The sequence below is a fragment of the Acomys russatus genome, chromosome 1 (assembly GCF_903995435.1).
Source record: "Acomys russatus chromosome 1, mAcoRus1.1, whole genome shotgun sequence".
Classification (NCBI taxonomy): Eukaryota; Metazoa; Chordata; class Mammalia; order Rodentia; family Muridae; genus Acomys; species Acomys russatus.
Window position 1 is genome coordinate 56,070,961 of NC_067137.1, and position 21,431 is coordinate 56,092,391.

The 21,431-nt window shown below is 35.6% G+C and overlaps 1 pseudogene; it reads right to left on the reverse strand.

Annotated features, from left to right (window-relative positions):
* Positions 1-472: 472 nt before the first annotated feature.
* LOC127186989 (T-complex protein 1 subunit delta-like) overlaps positions 473-21,431 on the reverse strand; it is a 120,567-nt pseudogene continuing 99,608 nt past the window's right edge.

Sequence of the window (21,431 nt, forward strand, 5' to 3'; positions counted from 1 at the left end):
GAAAACTTGAACCTAAAGAATATTTAATAAGAAAACTTTATCTCTGAGTATTTTTTTCATTTAAGTAATTGGGGCTACACAGCTGTAGGTACTGTAAGTTGTATATTGAGAATATTTCTCCATTGAACATATTGACCTGAAGTGGTAAAAGCACTGTTTCGCATGAAGTTATGGCTGGCCTGTTATCCTCAGGATACTCCATTGTCTGTATGCTCAACATGAACTTTCTTTGTTGAAACTATAGGGTGCTGTCCTCAGACAATACTTACATTGATATTACTAACCTTATCTCTCTTTTTTGAAAAACAATTTAGAATTTTCATTAGTTTTGAATGCAATTTCAAACAAATGCCAAGTGGAAGACAATGTCCAAAAGCTTTGCAGAAGCATGCTTCCAGGCAATTAGGAACGCCAAGGTGATCATCTTCCACATTACTTCCAGTCAGCTAGCCTTATCCAGATTATCAAGTATTTACATATCATTAAATTTCAGAATGTTCCACACAGTTTCAGTTGCTAGGATCAAAGTGATGATGACTCCAACTGAAGCTGAACAACCACTTCCTCCAAAAAGTTGGAAATTCTACCCTATCAGATGTTAATAATGACTGTAGTTTTTTTCTCATTGAACATGTTGGTGTCATTACTGTAGAAATGAAATTCAGGCTAGCATTTTCAGCTAGTGTATATGAGATGACTTCCAGAGTATCCTTCCACGGCTTTCCACAGCTAAAGCACAGTAGAATTCCATACAATCAGTGTTCACAAGTACTCAGTTGGTCTCCAGGCCAACTCTATTCAGTAAGCAGTGAATTACACAGAAAGCATCATTAATGGAGCACTTTTCTTCAATCACAAGTTTGTTAGAACCTCTACAATTGCAACAGCTTTGCCTGGGCTTCTACATCCTATAATATTAAATAGTTTTCCAGAGCCATTTAAACTGACTTCCTCTATTAAGCCAGCAGAACCCAACATTTCAACAATGAACTGGTCAAGATTTGGTTCCATTTGGTTGGCAAATGAGCTCAACCTCTTCTCTTTCGATATCTTTAGCCACCATAATCTCCATCTTATTCAGAAAATGTAATGTGAGATCACTAAGTGCATCTGTATGAAGACATTACATCTCATTTTCTTAATCTGATTCACCAAATTTAAAATACAGACTCTCTTCTCAAAGCACTTGGATCCATAGTCAGATTCTACTATTTGATTATCATATCTGTTTAAGGAGCAGATAAGCAAAACTGATAAGTCCAATCTTAGGCTTTCAGCTCTTGTTATAACAGACTTTGCCACTGTCTGGATGAGAACGAGATCTCTCACCAGCTCATAGTCATCTATTGTCCTATCAAGCTTCTCAACTATTATAATATCTCTAAGATCTACACTGATATCTGTGGCTAATTCTATCATTTTCATTATCATGTTGTCACTATTGGAAGAAACAGACTTAAATATTGAGAGGCAACCTTTGAATTTAATGAAGTGGCTGAGCTGTTCAACAAACTATTTTTCTTACTCAGTTACACAGGTTGAGTCATACCAAAGCTTTTTGAGTAACTAGGAAATGATGATTGGTTGGATATATACCTTTCAGCAGAAGCTTGGTACAAGAGTCTAAGAGAGTCAGCAATGTTGACTGTGCATGTGATGCTATCCCATACTTTTGTCTTGTGCTTTGGGCAGCTCCACCAGCACTCTGACTGCAGGGTACAAAACTTTCATTTGTTACAGAATGGTGGTACCGTCATTTGTAATGGTTCTATCGTCTTTTCCACCATCTTGAATCTTTTTGTTTATTCATTTAGTTCCAAAGCTTGTTTTAAGGGCATTAGCCACTAAAGTGGATCTACTTTTTCTTTTCTTGCCTGAGTCACATTATTTAGCATGGTGACCTTGATGATGTCTGAGTGGGTTCAGAAGGATGAATGGACAGCAATTCTAGCCCAATGTGGAGTAATGGTCTCCAGCTGCCTCCCCTTCAAGCATTCCAGAAAGCCTACTCTTAAGTTTTTCAAGCACATTTTCATGCAAATAACAACTTGATCTTACAATAGTCCTAAGGTAAGGAGAATAATTATTATAATGGTTATTTTATCACAATATAAAGTAAAACTTCAGCTGAAGTGTTTGAGTGAATACAATGGTATGAATTGTGGTAGACCTTGAACATGAATCTGCCTAATAGTAAAATGTTCTTAAGGGAAACTTAAGAAGATTAAAGAAAGTCTTTGTAGTATAACAGATAAAAAAGAAATTAGATAACCATTTGTGTCAGAAAAAAGATATGCTAAATAATTTTCATTTTTCACTACTTTTCAGTTTAATATTTACTATAATTTAGTCTCTTTTCCTTTGGCTATACAAATGCCTCCAGGACTCTCTTCTGAGGAGTGCTGTTTATTTGAAGATTTTGATTAACTTTTTTTTTTTAATTCTGTCTTTGGGCTTTCCTAACTTTTAAGTCAAAAGCACTAAGCATTTTTCAAGTTAACTTTTACAGCAGAAGTCTGTGTTTGGTGCCAAAATACAGTTATAGGTTTCCTGAGGAAAATTTCTAAGGTTTTGTCTAAAGAAAGTTTCAGAAGACAGTAAATATCAAAAGATAATTCAGTCAATGGATTTCAAACAAACAGGTTGAACTTTTTGTCTTCATTAAATTATCATAGGGATATTCAAAATGTGATGTTATGTAATAAACATCACTAAAATCCTCACTAACCTCATAAAATGATTTTAAGATTATAAAATGGCTGAAATAGCAAGGAATGTTTTTGAAGTATAAGCATTTATTCATTTTACTTACTGGTTTTCTTACAGTATAGAGTTGATGCTTGCAACTGTTGATCTATTGTTTGTAATGCAATTGATATCACACAACATTTAAAAATACTAAGATCTACCATTTACTGAAACTGAAATTTTGGCAAATCAGGGGCTGGAGAAATGTCTCAACAAAACTCTAATTCCATCACTTGAGACATGGAGCAGTGGGTTCTAGAAACAAGCTGACGAGGTAGCGGAGTGGTATCAATGAGCTCTCTATTCAACTGAGAAGCTCTGCCCCAATGAACAAGGTATGCTCCGAGAACATACTTACACATGTGAAAACACACTAGAAACTCAGAAACATGCAAGAGAAGACAGAAAAATGCCAAGGTAATAATGATTTACTTATACGTATAGGCACATATTTACACATACTTACACATGTGAAAACACACTAGAAACTCAGAAACATGCAAGAGAAGACGGAAAAATGCCAAGGTAATAACGATTTACTTATACGTATAGGCACATATTTATCAAAATTTTAAACACACTTAAGTGCATATATCCTTCACAGAAAAATACAGAACAATGTACGTCCACCAACTGACTAGAATTCTCAGCATCTAAGGAACACATTAGTAAAGTTTACATTAATATTTTAACAAGCATTTGTCATTTTTCACTGAATTATCATCAAAGATATTAACATAAAAGAACTCTCTTCAATGAAATATTCACATAAAATGAGAATCAAATGTTTTTTTCTTTATTGCTTTTCCTCAAGTTTATATTCTATTTGTAGCTGTATATGCAAATTTCCTTGAAATTAGAAATATAGCCAAAGGGTTTTTCATCATTATAGAAATTATATTTTTAGAAGAATATTAGTATAAATATCATTTTATTTTTAATCTTTTGCATCATGTGTATATTTAAGCACAAGCCAAAGTAGAGAGACTTGTATAACAGATACTGTTTCTATCCCAACCCTGCAGACAACCAATGCTACCCTATTTCTCCCATTTGTGATCATTTGAAATGAATCTTAGCTCTCTTGGGGTCTGGTCTATAAATACTTTACTATATAACCCAAAGAGATTACTCTTTCCCCAACTGTAACAACACTAGCATTGTAACATTTAAAATGAATAACTTCTATTACCACTATCCAGTCACTGTACACATGTCTGCAAATTCCCCATACAACTTCTGACTGCATCCTTGTTTCTCTGCTGTAATTTTCATAAACTCAAAAAACAAAAATTAGGATTTTAAATTCCTTTTGGTGTCAAGACACATGTGGCTCTGAGAACCTAACATATGGTTCCTTATCTCTATGTAAATAGACTACTTGGACCCTTGCATTTTTCCTTCTCCTGTACACAAAATGTGTTAAGTGTATAGTTATAATTTCTTTATTTCCCTGTATGTTTTTAAAATTTATTATAATATACTCAGATTGCATCCCCATTGTTATCCCCTCATTTGTATCTTCCTATTGCCACCCTCCCTCTCTCTTTTGACTTCTTTCCTTCTCCTAGACCTCTGACAAAAGAGGAAATCTTCCCCCATGATAGGACCACAGCCTATCAGGTCTCCTCCTGATAGACTGCTTCCCCTACCTCTTTGTGCCACCAGGCCTCCATACCAAGTGGAAGTGATCAAATTGAAGACACCAAAGTTCATGTCAGAGGCATTCCCCACTCTCCCCACAACTGTGGAGAGTGAGCTGACCATTGGCTAGATATGATAGGGGATCTAGGTTTACTGCATGAATTATCCTTGATTGGTGCAACAGTTAGCTCTGGACACCTTGGTCCAGATCCACTGGCATTGATGGTCTCCTTGTAGGGCTCCTGAACCCTCTGGGTCCCTCCAACCCTCCCTTTAAGGAAAATATATTCGTCTGCTACTTGTTTAACTTTAGGTACAGCTTTTCAAAAAATAATGTAATTTTTTATTTTCCATATTATTTCCTAGTGTTTGGAATTAGATATTTCCATAGCATTTTCCAAATATGATTAAGAAAAAGTTTGATTTTAAAATTAATATTATTAAGTTTAATGTGGTGAGTCACACAGTATGTATTGTTCTTTGTTTTAAGGAAAGGGATGAGTCATACGTTTACTGTCTAAGGTTTTTACACCTCAGAGATCTTCAGAAACCTTCTCAGTTTCTGCTGAAGAGTCTTCAGGCCTTGGCTTGGGAGACAGCTTACTGAGCAGAGACCAGCCACACAAGTATGAAGACCTGAGTTCAGAAGCCCAGTGCATATAAAAGCTTGGTATGGTGCCTTGTGTCTATTGCCCCAGTACTGCTGGGAAGACAGGAGATGCTTGCACTCTGTAGAGTCTAACTGAAGAGATGGGGCCATGCTCAATAAAAGGCCTGTCTCAAAAGATTAGCTGGAGAGCAATCAAGGAAGATACCCTACATCACTCTCTGGCATTCATATACATGCACTTATGTGTGCACAGCTCCTGCAAATACATGTGCATACCCTTACACCAATTTGTACATATGCAACATGCACATGCATATGCTCACTTGAACATACATGCTCAAGAACACACAAACACGTGATCATGCATGCAAACACACACACACACTTTCAGTCCATGTGTTTACATAGAAGTAGAATCATTCCTTTTTATATAGTTTATTAATTTATCCATATTACATCTCAATTGTTATCCCATCCCTTGTATCCTCCCATTCCTCCCTCCCTTCCATTTCCCTTTAGCCCCTCCTCTATGACTGTGACTGAGGGGGACCGCCTCCTCCTGTATATGCTCATAGGGTATCAAGTCTCTTCTTGGTAGTCGGCTATCCTTCCTCTGAGTGCCACCAGGTCTCCCCATCCAGGGGACGTTGTCAAATATGGGGCACCAGAGTTCGTGTGAAAGTCAGACACCACTCTCCACTCAACTGTGGAGAATGTCCAGTCCATTGGCTAGATCTGGGTAAGGGTTCAAAGTTTACTACACATATTGTCCTTGGCTGGTGCCACAGTTTGAGCAGGACCCCTGGGCCCAGATATGCCCATCATAATGTTCTTCTTGTAGGTTTCTAGGACCCTCTGGGTCCTTCTATTTCCCCATTCTCCCATGCTTCTCTCACCTAGAGTCCCAATAGGATGTCTTCCCTTCTGTCCCACTTTCCTGGTAAGTTAAGACTTACATGGGACATGCCCCCTTGGGCTAGTGTCCAGATATAAGTGAGAATGCAAACTAGTACAGCTACTTTTGTCTCAAAAACTGGGAATAAGGCTTCCTCAAGACCAAGCTATTCCACTCCTTAGAATATACCCAAAAGATGCTCCAGCACACAACAGAGACATTTGCTCAACCGTGTTCACAGGAGCCTTATTCATAATAGCCAGAACATGGAAACAGCCTAAGTGTCCCTCAGTGGAAGAATGGATAAAGAAACTGTGGTACATTTACACTATGGAATACTACTCAGCTATTAAAAACAAGGAATTTCTGAAATCTGTGGACAAATGGATTGAACTAGAAATGATCATACTGAGTGAGTTAACCCAGAAGCAGAGTCAAATGGTATACACTCACTTATATCTGGACACTAGCCCAAAGGGCATGTCCCATAAAAATATTCTTTTAGCCAAACTCTCATAGTGAGTGATAGACCCTGGAAACTTTAATTGGTGCTGCATGTATTTACTCGCTGACCAGTGAACTTTTAAATGAGAGTTCCAGATTTATACCTTTAAGATTTCATTACAAATATAATGAAGTCAGAAATCACACATATTTCTGGAGAATTGGATGTTTCTTATGTTTTATGAGTACCTTTTGCCAAATTTGTCTAATAATATTATAGTAACACCATTTATTTTAGTTAGTAATTATAATAACATTAGCTTTATCTTCTAGCTTTGCAGTCAGTGCTTCAATCTGATATAGTATCATATAAAAGAATATGACTTTCATTCTTATTGCTATATTTTATTATTGGTTGATCTGATAATGCCTTAATAATGCAGACATAATTTAAAATTATTTTATTTGTGTTTTGCTATAATAATGTGATTTTATCTGTCTTTTCTCCAAATGTACTTTTACTGATCTGAATACATTTTGCATCCTATCTCTAGTCATAATCACTCCTTATAAAACTTTTAGCTTTTATATTTAAACAAAGTTAAACAATATCTCTGCCTTTCTCCCAAACAAAGAAAATCAAATTATTTTTAATTATGTATGTAATATGCCCCAATAACTCCAGGACTTCACTTCTATATTGTTATTCTATGATACCACAGGTTGTGTGTTTCCTAGTTTACTTCTCTGTTTCTGTGTTAAACACCATGACCAAAAGCAGCTTGGGGGTAGGAAAGGGCTTACTACTTCTTAGAGCTCACAGTCTGTTACCAAGGTAAGCCAAGATGAGAGGTCAAGGTAGACATTGGAGGGAAGAACTGAAGTTGAAGCTTGGAGGGGATGAGGACTGCTTACTGACTTGCTTTACATGACATTCTCAGCTTGCTTTCCATTATACAACCAATGACCACCTACCCATGGAAAGTACTTCCATCAATGGGCTAGGCTCTCTAAGGTCAATCACTAATCAAGTAATTGCCCCACAGTTTTGCATACACCCAATCTAACGCAATGCCTCCTCCTAGATAAAACTATTTTGTGGCGAGCTGACAAAAACTAACCAGGATGAAGTGTTAATATGCTAGTATATACATATTAATACTTACCTAATTGTACATACTGTGTTATTTTTTATTCCAGACCAGTTTTGGGGGGGAAACCTTTATCCATAAATATGTCATTTGGAAGTTTATCTTCAGCATGCAACTAGCTACTCTGCACCCACCCTCCACTAAATAATATTAAGAGTTAGAGTTGAGAGTTCTTTTCTGAGTCTTTGCTTATGGTCATACCATTGGCAACTGCCAACTGTTGAGGGTAGAGCAGACAGTGAAGGTGAAAGCTTGTTATGTCTACCACCTATGATTCACAATCTTCCTTCTTCAATCTCTTATGTTGCTGGGAGTACAAGCCTATACCTGTTGACCATTTTTTTTCTTTGAAGTCATTGTCTTTACATTATGCTTTAGTTCTTCTTGGGGCTCAGATGTCATAGAATAAATTTATGTCAATCTTAGCTTAGAGGTACCTTAGAGTTTTCCCCCAAATTCATTCAAATCTCACTTACCATTATGCCACAGCCTGATCTCTGCCCTTTATCAAGTACTATTTCCATAAACACATATATGTATATATGCACACACCCACGCACACACAGTGTAAAATTATTATACCATGTTGGGTTTTCAATGATGAAGTCTATGACTACAGACTACCCTTCACATAGCAAGGGTGAAACATGATTCCCAAGTTCAGGAGGATATATTTGTCCTGAGGCATTTGACCACTCTGCTAAGAAAATTCCCAGTGTGAAGCTTAGTATTCTATCACACTTCCATTGGCAACATTTTATCACCAACCAAATTAGAATATCCCAAATAACTAGTGATGGATAAAATTCTGATCAATGGAATGGCATTAATGGCATATGTATTGTTCAAATGAGGAGTGTTTTAAATCAACCCTAATTCAGAGTAGCATTAATGTACTATAAAGGTAGTATAAATACAATCCTGTACACTTTTATGATTACACTTAAATATTGGTAGTTTAATAATGGAAGCCTTGTAGGAATAATTTTATGAACACATGACTTTTCTTTCCAATGCCATTAGGACTTAAAAGTAACTTTAAGCTACCAGAACACCATTTTCTTCCATGGAATTTTAAATCTTTTTCATCAATTAATCTACATAAATTACATCTCATTCATTATGAAGGTAATATTTAGCAACTCAGAGAACCCAACCAAAGAAGAACATAAGGGTCAGTTCAGTGGGCTAAGGACTGGATCAAAAGTAAATAATAAACACTGTTGGGTTTGTGGTGATGTATTATTAATTAGCTTTTATTGTGTTGAATTTCCTTTGAATTTATAATTTATAATAAATAAGTAAACTGAGTTTATCATTTATAATAAATGAAAAAAGACAGAAAGGTAGATTCAAGTTGAGAGTTAGAAGCAGCTGTCTCTATGATATTTAAACAGAACTCAGGCTTTGCAGAGTTAATATAACTAGGTAGTCATCAACGGAAAGTCTTAATGAAGAAGACTTATTATTGGTAAGAATTTGATATGCAGTTGACCAGTCATTTTAGTTGCATGCTGACCTTATTGACTAAGACTCACTTTTGGATTGTAGCCCTCAGGTCATCTAATCTCCTTTCTCTGACTCAATCTGTGAGCTTGACACAGGGAGAACAACTACATCAGTATTTTGTTAGACAATTACAGAAACCAGAGAGGGTTATTTGATCCCTAACACAAATGACTTGGCCTCAGCTGCTAAAAAATTGAAAGATGTTTTTATGAAGCAATAAAGAGGTGATTTCTATGAAGAGTAGAGAAGAGGAAGAGGAAAGACATGGGAATGTGAGCCATGAACTGCTTAGCCCTGTGAGCAGCTAGAAGCTGACTCCACTGAGTTACCACCACCAGTAGACCCAGATGGTGATCCAAGGTAGACCCCCAAGGCAGGAAATAAGAGAGGATTGCAAATGTCTTCCAGCTTCTGTATCTTGAATGTCAAGGGCTGCTTCATAGGATGTTCATGTGTTTGCTTTTCTGAGATCATGCATGTGACAGAAAGATTGGACTGGTCCTTTCAGGCAGCCCAGAGAGGCAGAGGGGTTGCCCAATGTGGCTTGGTGATAAGATTCATGTCTGTTCTGACCAGGCTTGTCACAAAGATGGATGCAGTGAACAGGATAAAGCAATACCAGGGCAGGCACAGGCAGGATTCTCACAACATCCTCAGAGAAACAATTTCTTACTATAGTTTGCTCCCTTTGACTGAAAGAATTCCTTTTGTGTTAAACTACATATAGTGAGAGAAGAGAACAATTGCTGATAACACTAAATCTATTATTTCAACCTGATTTTGTTGTTTGTTTTATATTATAAAATAATCTCTCCTTCATTATTCACTCTTATTGAATGCATACATATATATATATATATTTATATGTGTATTCATATGTGTGTGTGTATATACACATATGTACATGTGTGTTTCTAAATAAAACTTGTTCAGTCTGTATAACGTTACCTGTATGTATGCTTTAAGGACCAGTCATTTGGCACTGGACAATCAATTGTGCTTTTCCCTGGGGAGACCACCTATTTGATTCCCAGCTTTTTTCAGTTGCCTAACTTTCCCAGTATAGGATTGAAGCCTCATGGGCTTTTCCCGTACATTTTGGCATGCTCTCTGATATCATCCTTGTTCAGATAATATTTGGGTAGATGTGTTGGGGAGCCTTTATGGCCATAGCTTCTAATGTAAATAGAAGGCACAATCTCACAGAAAGCTCCCCAAATCTCTGACCCCTACAATCTTTCCACATACCTCTTCTACAATGTTAGAGTCTTAGATTGTAAATGTGTGCATTTTCTTTCCTTGTGATTTTCTGCAATGGCCTCTGTTTGTTGAAAAGAGAAATTTCCTTGTTGAAGGATTAAGACTCCACTAATATGTAAATTTTTTTTTTTTTTGGTTTAGTAAATTAGTAATTTACTTTAATCACATGTTGTTAAAGAAATGTCTGCAAGTGGTTTTTGATAACTTATAAAAATAGATCTATTGTGTGTGTGTGTGTGTGTGTGTGTGTGTGTGTGTGTGTTTGTGTGTGTGTTGTGCCATTTTGTGGGTGCTCCATGTGGAGGCCAGAAAAGAGTGTCATCTCCCTTGGAGCTGGAGTTACAGGTATTTGTGAGCCTCGTGATGTGGGCTATGGGTACAATGTAAGAGCACCTAAGAATCTTAACTACTGAGCTAGCTCCTCAGCACCACTTGCTGTCTTTTGAGCAGAGGAGAGGCATGAACACTCTTATTATCTTTTTACCGTAAATTTTACATTTTGTCTTTTTAAAATTCCTCAGTTCCTTTTTTTTTATTACCTATGGTGCTCTAATTCTTCTTTGATATAATCATATATATTTTATTATTTTGTAATTTTCTGGTATTTTGTGCCTTATTTAGTATTATTAACATTTCTTTATTATAGAACTAGAGTTGTTTTTAAAATCTAACTTTTCTTGTAACATAATGCTTGACATCTCAGATTTCTTCATGCTCATTTTAATAGTTTATCGTGTATTTTATATCGATTTTCATTTTTCTTTTTTAAATTGCTTTGACTTGGTGAGCTGTAATTAATTATTTACTAATTAGTAGGTTCTGCCTTACTTTTGATGCCAAATGATTTTTTTTTTTTTTTTTTTTTTTTTTTTTTTTTTTTTTTTTGCTCTCATGCTGGGATAGTCTAGCACATAATTTCTCAATATACATTTAGAACTGATGGATTAAAACTGCCTTTACTGGTACTTCCTTTTCTTCTCCAATTGTCCAATCTTCACAAAGTCCAGACTCAAATGAGTTGAGCCCTGTGGAACATTTTAACTTCCCTCCTGTCTTGTTTATTCACAGTTTTCTTTCAACAGCCAGAGCCTTGTTCCTGTTTCACCCTAGCCCTCTCCCTTCCTTGACTCTGTGCTCTCTGCTACTGTTAAACTTTCAACTGTGGATTTGACAGGTCTTCCTTAATCATGATTCTTCTACAAGACTCTGAAGTAACTGCTACATTTCTGTGAACAAGGAATATGTTTTTGTTTTTCTTTATTAATTAATATTATTAAGGACAGAAAATTATGTGAGGTATATGTAATTCAATGAGAGTATATATATACACACAAATATAAATTAATTAGACTTCTATAGTTTAGTAGCTAATGTTGAAGCAAATTGTGAGATGAACAAACTACTATAAAATTATGAATATGCAAAGGCCCGGGTAAGTTTAAGCTGCACTTAAAGAAGTTGAGTTGCTCTGATGGGCCTCACAAGTTGTATGGAATGCAGAAAAGAATACTAATTACACATGGACCTATCAACGCAAGTAAAATTGAATTATCAAATACCATTTCCTCCATGGTAGACATGTTTTAATAAACACAGCAAAATACCATCTCCATGTCATTTCCAAAAGTCATTCATTCTTGAGTTAAATTAGAAAAAAGTTGATAGCATCATTTACAACAGAAAAATCATCAGATTTTGATGTTTCATTTTATGATCTTCTAGGAATAATATTTTTATGAGAAATGCTAAAGTCATGTTACTCTCTTAAAGTAGCTCAAAGTAACAATGATTAAAACACATCAAATTTTTCATTGCAGAAGAGGATATTTAATATCATAAGATAAAGTCAGAGGCTGGGGAGATGGCTCAGTGCTTGTCAGTCAAGCAGGAAAACCAGCAGCCAACCACAATAGCCATATAAACTGGACACAGTAACCCCTTCAAGACATCTCAGTATTGTAGAGACATGGAAAGGTGGAACTAGGCATTGTTGGCTAGTTATGTAGCTAGAGCTCAAGGTTCATTGAGAAGCCCTATCTCAGAACAGAAGGTAGAGAGAAGTTTAGGAAAATAACCAGTGTTAAACTCTGGCCTCCATATACAACCATGAGCACACACACACACACACACACCACAAATAAAATTAAAACTATTTAATAAATTATTCCTTTTAATCACATACATGTTTTCTAATCAGCTCCTGCTCTGTCCATTGGTAAGGCATAGATGTTTGTGCTGACTCTTGACGTAGATGAGATGAAAGTAATGCAATTTCTCATTGCATTAAATGTGACTACTATGCAAACCCACATAAGATTAGTACCTTACAAAGAGCAAACAAGGAGGCAGAGGTGAGATTTTCAGTAAAGGAAGTATGAGTGTTATCTGGCTCCTGTTTGGTTAAGATGACAAATAGCTTCACAGTCTGACAAAGTCAGGCTGGAAACCAACTGAAGTGCAACTGGTCTGGGTGACACAGAGAGAAAGCAGGTGGGAGCATTTCCTGATGCAGACTGATAGGAGCTGGGAGGACACATTCTGGAAAATAATGGGAGGTCCTACCTTTTGGGGAACTGTCCAGCTCAAAGACATTTAAGTTGCACTAAAAAGTTTAGATATTACCATACAACAGTTTAATATTAATAAAGTTGTTGTCTTTTTAACGGTAGATCCTTTAAATTAGATAATAAAAAATATCAAAGTAATGACCCTTTTATTGAATTCCATATACTTTAACTAGAAATCCTTAACCTAGTTCTAATTGTTCAAAAATAAAATTAAAGTGTTTGCTGATCTGGCACCTGGATCCAAAGCTACAGATTTTAAGACTTGACTGCTAACGTAGGAAATCCATTTCTCAACAAGACACAATTCTCTAATAACGTTGCATAACACTTTCTTCCATTTGTGTTTGTTCTAGTAAAGGAGTTTTGCTCTCTATGAAATACCACCAATCTCCATGTTATCCAAAAGAGAAAATAAAATGTAGTGAAATAAACTGTAGGTAGTAAGTATGATAAAAGTTATTTCTCTTGATTAAACACATCAAGGGATCAAAGTTGTTTAGCATCACAAAGTAGAAACTATGCATGGGAACCCCCCAAATTTAGGGGTAACCTCAGTATCAGCACATTTGGTAGAATATTAATTTGGTAGAAAATTCATTCCTGCTGTTTAAACACCTTGTTAATATTCTTTTAATGGATCTACACATAGTTTCTAACAAATACAATCATTTTGAAATCTATTTACCAGTTTAGAGATGGGTAAGGATGCACCCAGTTATATAATAGTGATATATCATAACCTATGCAATGAAGTTCATATAAAAGGACCACAGGAAACAGCAAAGGCTAAGCTGAACCCCGGTAATCAGTTCCACAGACGTTTGTTTTATTTTCCCACCAAGGTGCTCTTGAGGAAATACTTGATTCCATGTTGAAGTTTAGACTAGAAATGGGAAGGAAGAGGGAAAGTTAAGTGAAACAATTTCACAAGATGAAATCTGATTTACAGGGTTCACACCTGTCATCCAAGCAGAAAATTTAAATGCTCAATGTTGAAAAAGTAAGAATATTTAATGTCGAATACCCTACAGCCATTAGTATTTCATTTTTATTACTCCTTGGATTAACATTCATATTTAAGTTGCTCCACATTTGCTTTGATGTACTCAAAACATTGTCTAAATAAATAAATGTATTATATATAGCAATATATTTTGCTAATATATTAGATATATATTTTACTTGTTTCTTAATCATCTTACACAGCTTTAAATTTTATCATATTCTCTATGTAACGATAAAGCTATTTCCATTGCAAACTTGTAACAATAATGGATAGCATCCTTCAGGGGATACAATTCTGAGAAATTTATTCCTTTCATGTTACTCAGCCACCCAATGAACAAATTTGTTTCCATGACAGATAAGGTCTACCCTGATCATTTTTAAAATAGTCTTGGAGCATCACAAATCAGTAACAGAAAAAGAAAATACAAGAAAACATTTCTTTGTATTAGGTTGGTGTATGAGTTCCCAGGCTTATGTATCAACACTATCTTTTAAATAATGTTGTGAGCACATCATGGCTATGTAGGTTATGTTTACATTTAGAAATTAGGACAAAGAAAAATTCTATCTATCTGCATTGTGGTTAATTGGATGTGTAATGACAAAATAATTACATCAAAATTAGAAGACAAAAATGTTATGAATCATAATATTCTACAATGAAATCGAAATCAGGCATATAAAATAAATTGAAACTGAGTTTTAATGTGTTTTGTGAGCAACAATTGCTTGCTTAGGAACATTTTATTGGTATTTTATTTCATTTTATTTTCAGTTAAACAATCTTTACTAATTTAATGATGTTCTACACAATTATCATGTAAGAAGACATACACGTCACAGGCTATTTCAAATTCAAAGATATTTATTTTCTTTTCTTCACAAAAGTAGGCATTTAAGTAATTTTAAACAAATTTAAAGCCTATCATTCAGAAGGATATTGATCTTGTGTTGCTCTCATTTTTCTCCAATAATGTTATATGAAAGTGAGCAATATGTAATAAATTAAAGTTTCCCTTAGGAAGATTTCCAAAATAGTTTTAAAATAACTTTAATGTTTTCCTTATATTAGAGTTCTTCACAAATTGTTTTCCCCAATCAAAACCCAACTGAAATATATTTTTAAGTGTTACATTTGTGAAAGTCACCAATGCCGTTGTTGAAAAATGCAAACTATGAGTAATTCAGCAATGAACAATAACCTCTTTGAGAGATCCCCTGCTCCAGTTGTTAGGGGATCCACATGAAGACCAAGCTTCTGCATATATATATATATATATATATATATATATATATATGGGACACTAGTACCAGTCCGTGCAAGCTCTTTGGTTGGTGGTTCAGACTCTGTGAGGGCCATGGGCCCAGGTTAGTTGACGCTGTTGTTCTTCTTGTGGAGTCCTAGACCTTTCTGGCTCCCTCAATCTTTCCCTCAACTCTTCGTTGGAATTCCCTGAGCTCTGTCTAATTTTGGGCTGTGCATCTCTCCATCTGTTTCCATCAGCTGCTGGGTGAAACCTCTTAGAGTAGTTAGGCTAGGCTCTTGTCTACAGAGAAACAGATTAACAGTAATGTCAGGGATTGGTTCTTTCCCGTGGCATGAGTTTCATGTAGGGCCAGTCTTTGGTTTTGCTTTTTTAAACTATTTATTTACTATCCTGTATTCAAATTACATCACGATTGTTATCCTCTTGTTCCTATCTTTCCGTTGATACCCTTTCTCCTTCTTCTGCCCTGTTCCCCTTCCCCTCCCCTTGATCTCTGAAGGTGGAGGGGGCCCCTCCCCCATGTTTGACAACAGCCTATCAGTTCTCATCCTGATAGTCTGCATCATTTTCTCTGTGGACCCATAAGGCCACCATGCCAAGAGGAAGTGATCAAATAGGGAGCACCAGAGTTCGTGTCAGAGGCAGTCTCAGCTCCCCTCCCCCACCATGTGGAGAATGAGCTGTCCACTGACTACATCTGAAGAGGGGGGGTCTAGGTTCTCTGCATACATTGTCCTTGGTTGGTGCATCAGTTTATGCAGTTTCCCCTGCGTCCAGATCTGCTGGCCTTGATGGTCTCTCTGTGGAGATCCTGGCCCCTCTGGCGCCTTCTATCCCCCTACTCTTCCATACAGCTCTCAGCTCTCTGCACAGAGTCCCAGCATCTGTCCAAATCCACTTATAAGTGACTATATACCATGCATGTCTTTCTGGATTTGGCTTAGTAGGGCCAGTCTTTAGTTGGCCATTCCCTCAACCTTCCCTCCATCTTTGGACCTGGACATCTTGTAGGTGGGACAAATTTGGGGAGAAGGTTTTGTGGGTAGGTTAATGTCCTCACCCATCCACTGGAAGTCCTGCCTAACAACAGGAGGTGGCCACTTCAGGCTCCATGTACCCCACTGATAGTAGTCTCAGCTAGGGTGACCACCATAGAGTTCCTGTGGTCTCTCCTATCCCAAGTATCTGGCAAATTCCAGAAATGCCCCCAACCTCCAATTTCTGCTCTCTCATGTGGCCCTCTCTCCCCCATTCTTCCTATTCCTAATTCCCCACTCCTGCTCCCCTCCCTATATCCTCTCCTATCCAGTTTCCTCCCTTCATACACTTCCAATGCCTATTTTATTTCCCTTTATGACTGAGATTCAAGAATCCTCCCTTGGGCCCTCCTTGTAACTTCTCTCCCTTTGGATCCCGTTCTCCTAATTAGGTTACCTTGTCTAGCCTCAGTGGGAGAGGATGCATTTAGTGCTGTAAAACCTTAATGTTCCATGGAAGGTTGGTAATCACAAGGGACCTCTTCTTTGAGGAGGAGAGGGGAGAATGGGGGTAAGGTTGCGAGGGAGTGGACATGGATGAGAGGGGGACTGGAATCAGGATGTAAATTGAATTAATTAATTAATCTAATTAAAATAAAATAAAAAACAAGAAAGGTACACAATATTGTTAACCTTATAGAAAGGCAAGTTTAAATAGGATATGTTCTCATACAGTGTTACCCTGACTTCACAAATTTGTATAAAGTTTTACACTAACTTTTTTTACTTTGGATTTAATTTTATCCAATAACATTTGGAGCTTTAAACACAATCTTATACTTTATTGACTAAAGATTTAAGTACATATTTCTATGCTTCTACATATAGTAATTCATACAACAGTTGTATCCCTATATGGAAATATAATTAATATCTGTGTATTATCTTAATTATCTCCAAATTTTGACAAATTCATTTCCTTACAGTTGTCTTACAGATTCTGTAAGATTTTCTCTGGAGATATTCATGGCATATGAGAATGAAATAAGTTTAACTCTTTCTTTGCAATAAATGTCTGTTAGTTCTATATATTTTGCTGACTTCATTGGTTTAAACACCAGTACAATTGATTCCTTTGGTTTCCAGATTATTGAGTTTCCTCAGGAAATGTACTGCACATGCTAATTTGTGTCCTACATCTAACTAGGTAATAATGTTTTGTTCTTATTTTATTAATATGTTGAACTTTCAATCTTCCTTTCTCAACATTTCAAGTGCTGGTATTGTTTTGTCGGTTTGCTTATTTGTTTGTTTGTTTGGTTGGTTAGTTGCTTCCTTTTTTGTAATTGTTTTTTGAGACAGGGTTTCTCTGTGTAGTCTTGGCTCTCCTGCACTCACTTTGTAGACCAGGCTGGCTTTGTAGACCAGATCCTCCTGCCTCTGCATCCCGAATGCAGGGACTAAAGGTATGCACCACCACTGCTCAGCTTTTACACTAATTTTTAAGATTTTCTAGAATTGTATTGCTTATAGAAATAATTTTGACATTTTCGTCATTCTGTCACTACTTAACATTACTTCTAGGTACATCTGGTAAACATTTTCTTTGGGAATTTCAGAAATGTGTATAACAAATTTGAGCTATTTGCACTCACCCAAAAAAGAACCTCTTTGAGCTATGATGTCTAATGTTGCACCTTTATTGGTTTTAGGATTCATAGGTAAGTATATTCAAATCCTGTTGAACAATCCCACATAGTACCTATAGCATATATCACATCAATACCACTTGCAACATTAATAGTAGAAGATGAATAAAGATCTAAAAGTGGTTTCTATTGGATCCCCCAAAAGGATTTTTGAAGAGCAGCCAGTGAATGTGACAAAGTTCTACCAGTATTTGACAACATTCTCTCAACATCTTAAGTACAGTTCATGAATAAGCCAAAATGTTGATAACTAGTTATTAATTTCAATTCTATAATAACATTGTAGGTTTGAAATTTCTTAAAATTTTTAAATGAATGGCAGCTGAATCTAAACCTTTATCAATGTTGTCATAGACTCTAAAGATTCTCCAATGACAAAGAAAGGGATATTCATTTCCTGGGCAGATAAGCCACATCTCAGAAAAGCCAATATTGCCTTGAAATTTCCTTTCATTGATCTCTTGGGTGAAATTTTTAAGTGGATGACATTAAAGTCTGGATTTGCCTGCTATTAAATATCTTACATTTTGTATTGGCTGACCTAGGTCCATATATAGCAATTGTGTAGTTTGGTCATCATGTCAGTCCTCTAAAAATGGGAGTAAGGGCTGTCTCTGACTCTGTTGCCTGCCTTTGGATCCCTTTCCCCTAACTGGACTGCCTTGTCTGGCGTCAGTGGGGGAGGAAGCACCTCATCCTGTTGCAACTTGAGGTGGCAGGGTAGGCTGTTACCTCTGTGAAAGTGGGGGGAGGGAGGTGTGAGGGTGAGGCTGTGATATAACTGTAAAGTGAATAAATAAATAAATAAATAAATAAATAAATAAATAAATAAATAAAAACTGCTTGCAGCTCAATCAAGTGTGGACCTTTATTTACCAACTATATACCAATGTGTAATTAAAGAGGGAAATCACTTAATATTAGTGCATCATTTGTACAATGATATGACTGTAAACAAAAATGTTGTTATATATATATTTTTTTTAAAAAGTTAAAACGAAACTATTTTTAAAGATGTTTATTATAAGTAATGGAAAGCTCAATGTGTTTAGTCATTTATATATTATACAATGTATATGTTTGTCAAATTATCACATTATCTCCTAGTATGAACACTTTTACTTTCTTCATTATAAAAATTATATTTACAAAAAGGAAACATTTACTATCAAGGTGGACATTTACTATCAAGGTGCACATGGAGAAGACGTAATGAAAATTTAGTATGCATAGCCACTTTGAAGAACACATTCTCTTTGTATTCTGAAATATTAAAGATTCATTTATTTTATGACCTTGAAATTCCTCTGCAAGGTATTTACCCAAAATAAACAAAACTATAGGTTCACATACTCTTATAAATATATAACATAACTTTTATAGAATATGTTTTATTATAACACAAAAATGAAAGAGACAACATGGCTATCATAAGAACAAGAACTAGAGAATATTATATAATGGAACATTATTCAAATGAAGAAAGAATAAAATATGTCAATAAAACTGATGTTATAAGAAAATTCAAAAATCACATTTTTCTATTCACATAAAAAGTCAATAACAAGTTTATCAACTTTTCTGATGAAAATTAACCAAAACTTTAGAGCAACGAATGAGCATATAATGAAGATATTCATCTTGCAGGACTCTTTGTAGAAAAGCCGTCCAACCCCCTGAGAGTGGAAGACAGGAGGATGCAGCTGTTGGACCAAGGCCAGGATAGTTCCTGAAAATCTAGTTTGCATTTTAATTTAATATTAAAGATGAGGTAAGTAGGCAAGCAAACCTAAGGACACATGTTGGTTAATTTGAGGGCTGGGAGTTTTCAAAGGCATGTGCTGTAGTGGACAGGTATAAGTTTTTGTGTTCAGGTTACTAAGGGCAGTGACCCATTGTTTCATCTCTAGCTCCAGGTCATTCACTCTGTTCAATGAAGCAAATGAAGTCATGCCTGAAAAATAGGCTGTACAAACACTACTTTAAGTACAAAAAGAATTAAGTACATCCATTAATCGGTCTTTTCCACCTTATTCTACTTTCTATTTACATGCATGAGTAGCAGCATAAGATTAGCATGTCCTGGCCACATCCATGCTGCTCCAGACAGTGAAGTCCTGTACACAGTTTTCTATATTGCTAATATAAGTTCCTAGTACTGCAGAGAGGAAAATAGATAGAACAGATAAGGTTTTAAAAGTACTGTAGGACTTTTTATTTTTTAATTTACTTTTATCATTTATAAGTATATATGCCTGCACTTCCATGTGTGGGCATGTATAGGCAGGAGGGAAGGAACCCACAAAGCCCAGAGATGTTGGAGTTAAAGATATACCTGAGTACTGGGAATCAAACTCATGTTTTACTTTTACTGTTTTCTTTAAATACATAGTATATCTATGGTGACTCTGTTGAGAGGGCTCCCCTTTATTTATTTTGTCGAACTCAGAACTCTTCCAGGGCTGAATCCATACTAAAATAAACGAGAAGTAACAAACAAATTAAGAAATAACCAAAAATGTTGGAAGAAAACGTTTTTCAGTGAAAGGAGTATGGGTCCAAGGTCTTTGAAAAGTTCCTGCATATTACTGTGAGGTCATCTGTATAGTTGGAAGAGTGTAAAAAAAATCTCTGAAAAGGTGCTAAACTCTATCCTCTAATACAATGGTAAACTACTGTCTGAGAATTGAAGGCATGCTGCCCAGAGCAGAGTACCAATCCACAAAGACTAGGAGGTTTGGACTTGTAGCTGTTTTTAGGATGCATAAGGAATCTATGATGAGTTTTGTAGTTGACAACAGAACAAAGAGCTTAATACACTCATGACAAGCAGCACAGAGTACAGAAACCAGTTCAGAAACCATCAAGCAGCATAAAACAACTACGAAAACAAACAAACAAAAATACTCATTTTCAAATCATCACAGTAAAATAAATATTCAAAATGTCCAGTTTTCAAAATAAATTGTGATGTATAGAACAAAATAAAAATTTTAAATTATTCAACAGGAAATCTAGACACTGATTACATTTGACGAAGAGTTCAATTTATATATTCTTTGTTCAAGACTAAACAACGTAACACTCAAATAATTAAAAGAAACCATATGAATGTGTTGTGTGAGTCATATATTACCAATAAAGAAAAAAATAAAGAAACAAAGAAAACAAGTAAAAATATTTAGAAAGTAAAATAACTAAATCAAAACATTCTATAGACATGCTCAAAGTAATACTAGAACAGGCAGAGATGAGAATGGACAAAATGGAATATATTCTACTAAAACTTCCAAGTCTCAGCAGTGGAAGAAAAATATAAATAATAAATAAATAAATAAATAAAAGGTTTTAATTCACATGTAGTATGCCATGAAGTTGATAAACATGAACACAAAAGAAGCCCCAGAAGGAAAGAAACTCACTAAAAAGAACAGAAAAATATGAGGGGGCTTAATAAATGTAAATATCTTCAATCAGGAATCAACATTTCCCAGCAAAGAATATCCAGAAACAATTACTTCCATTTCAAATTATTTCATGACGATCTATGCCATTTTTTTTCAAAGTTTCCATAATATAGAAAATGCAGGAAAAATAGTCTCTTTGGTAAATTCTGTGTATATGTAAACCAGAAAGGGGGG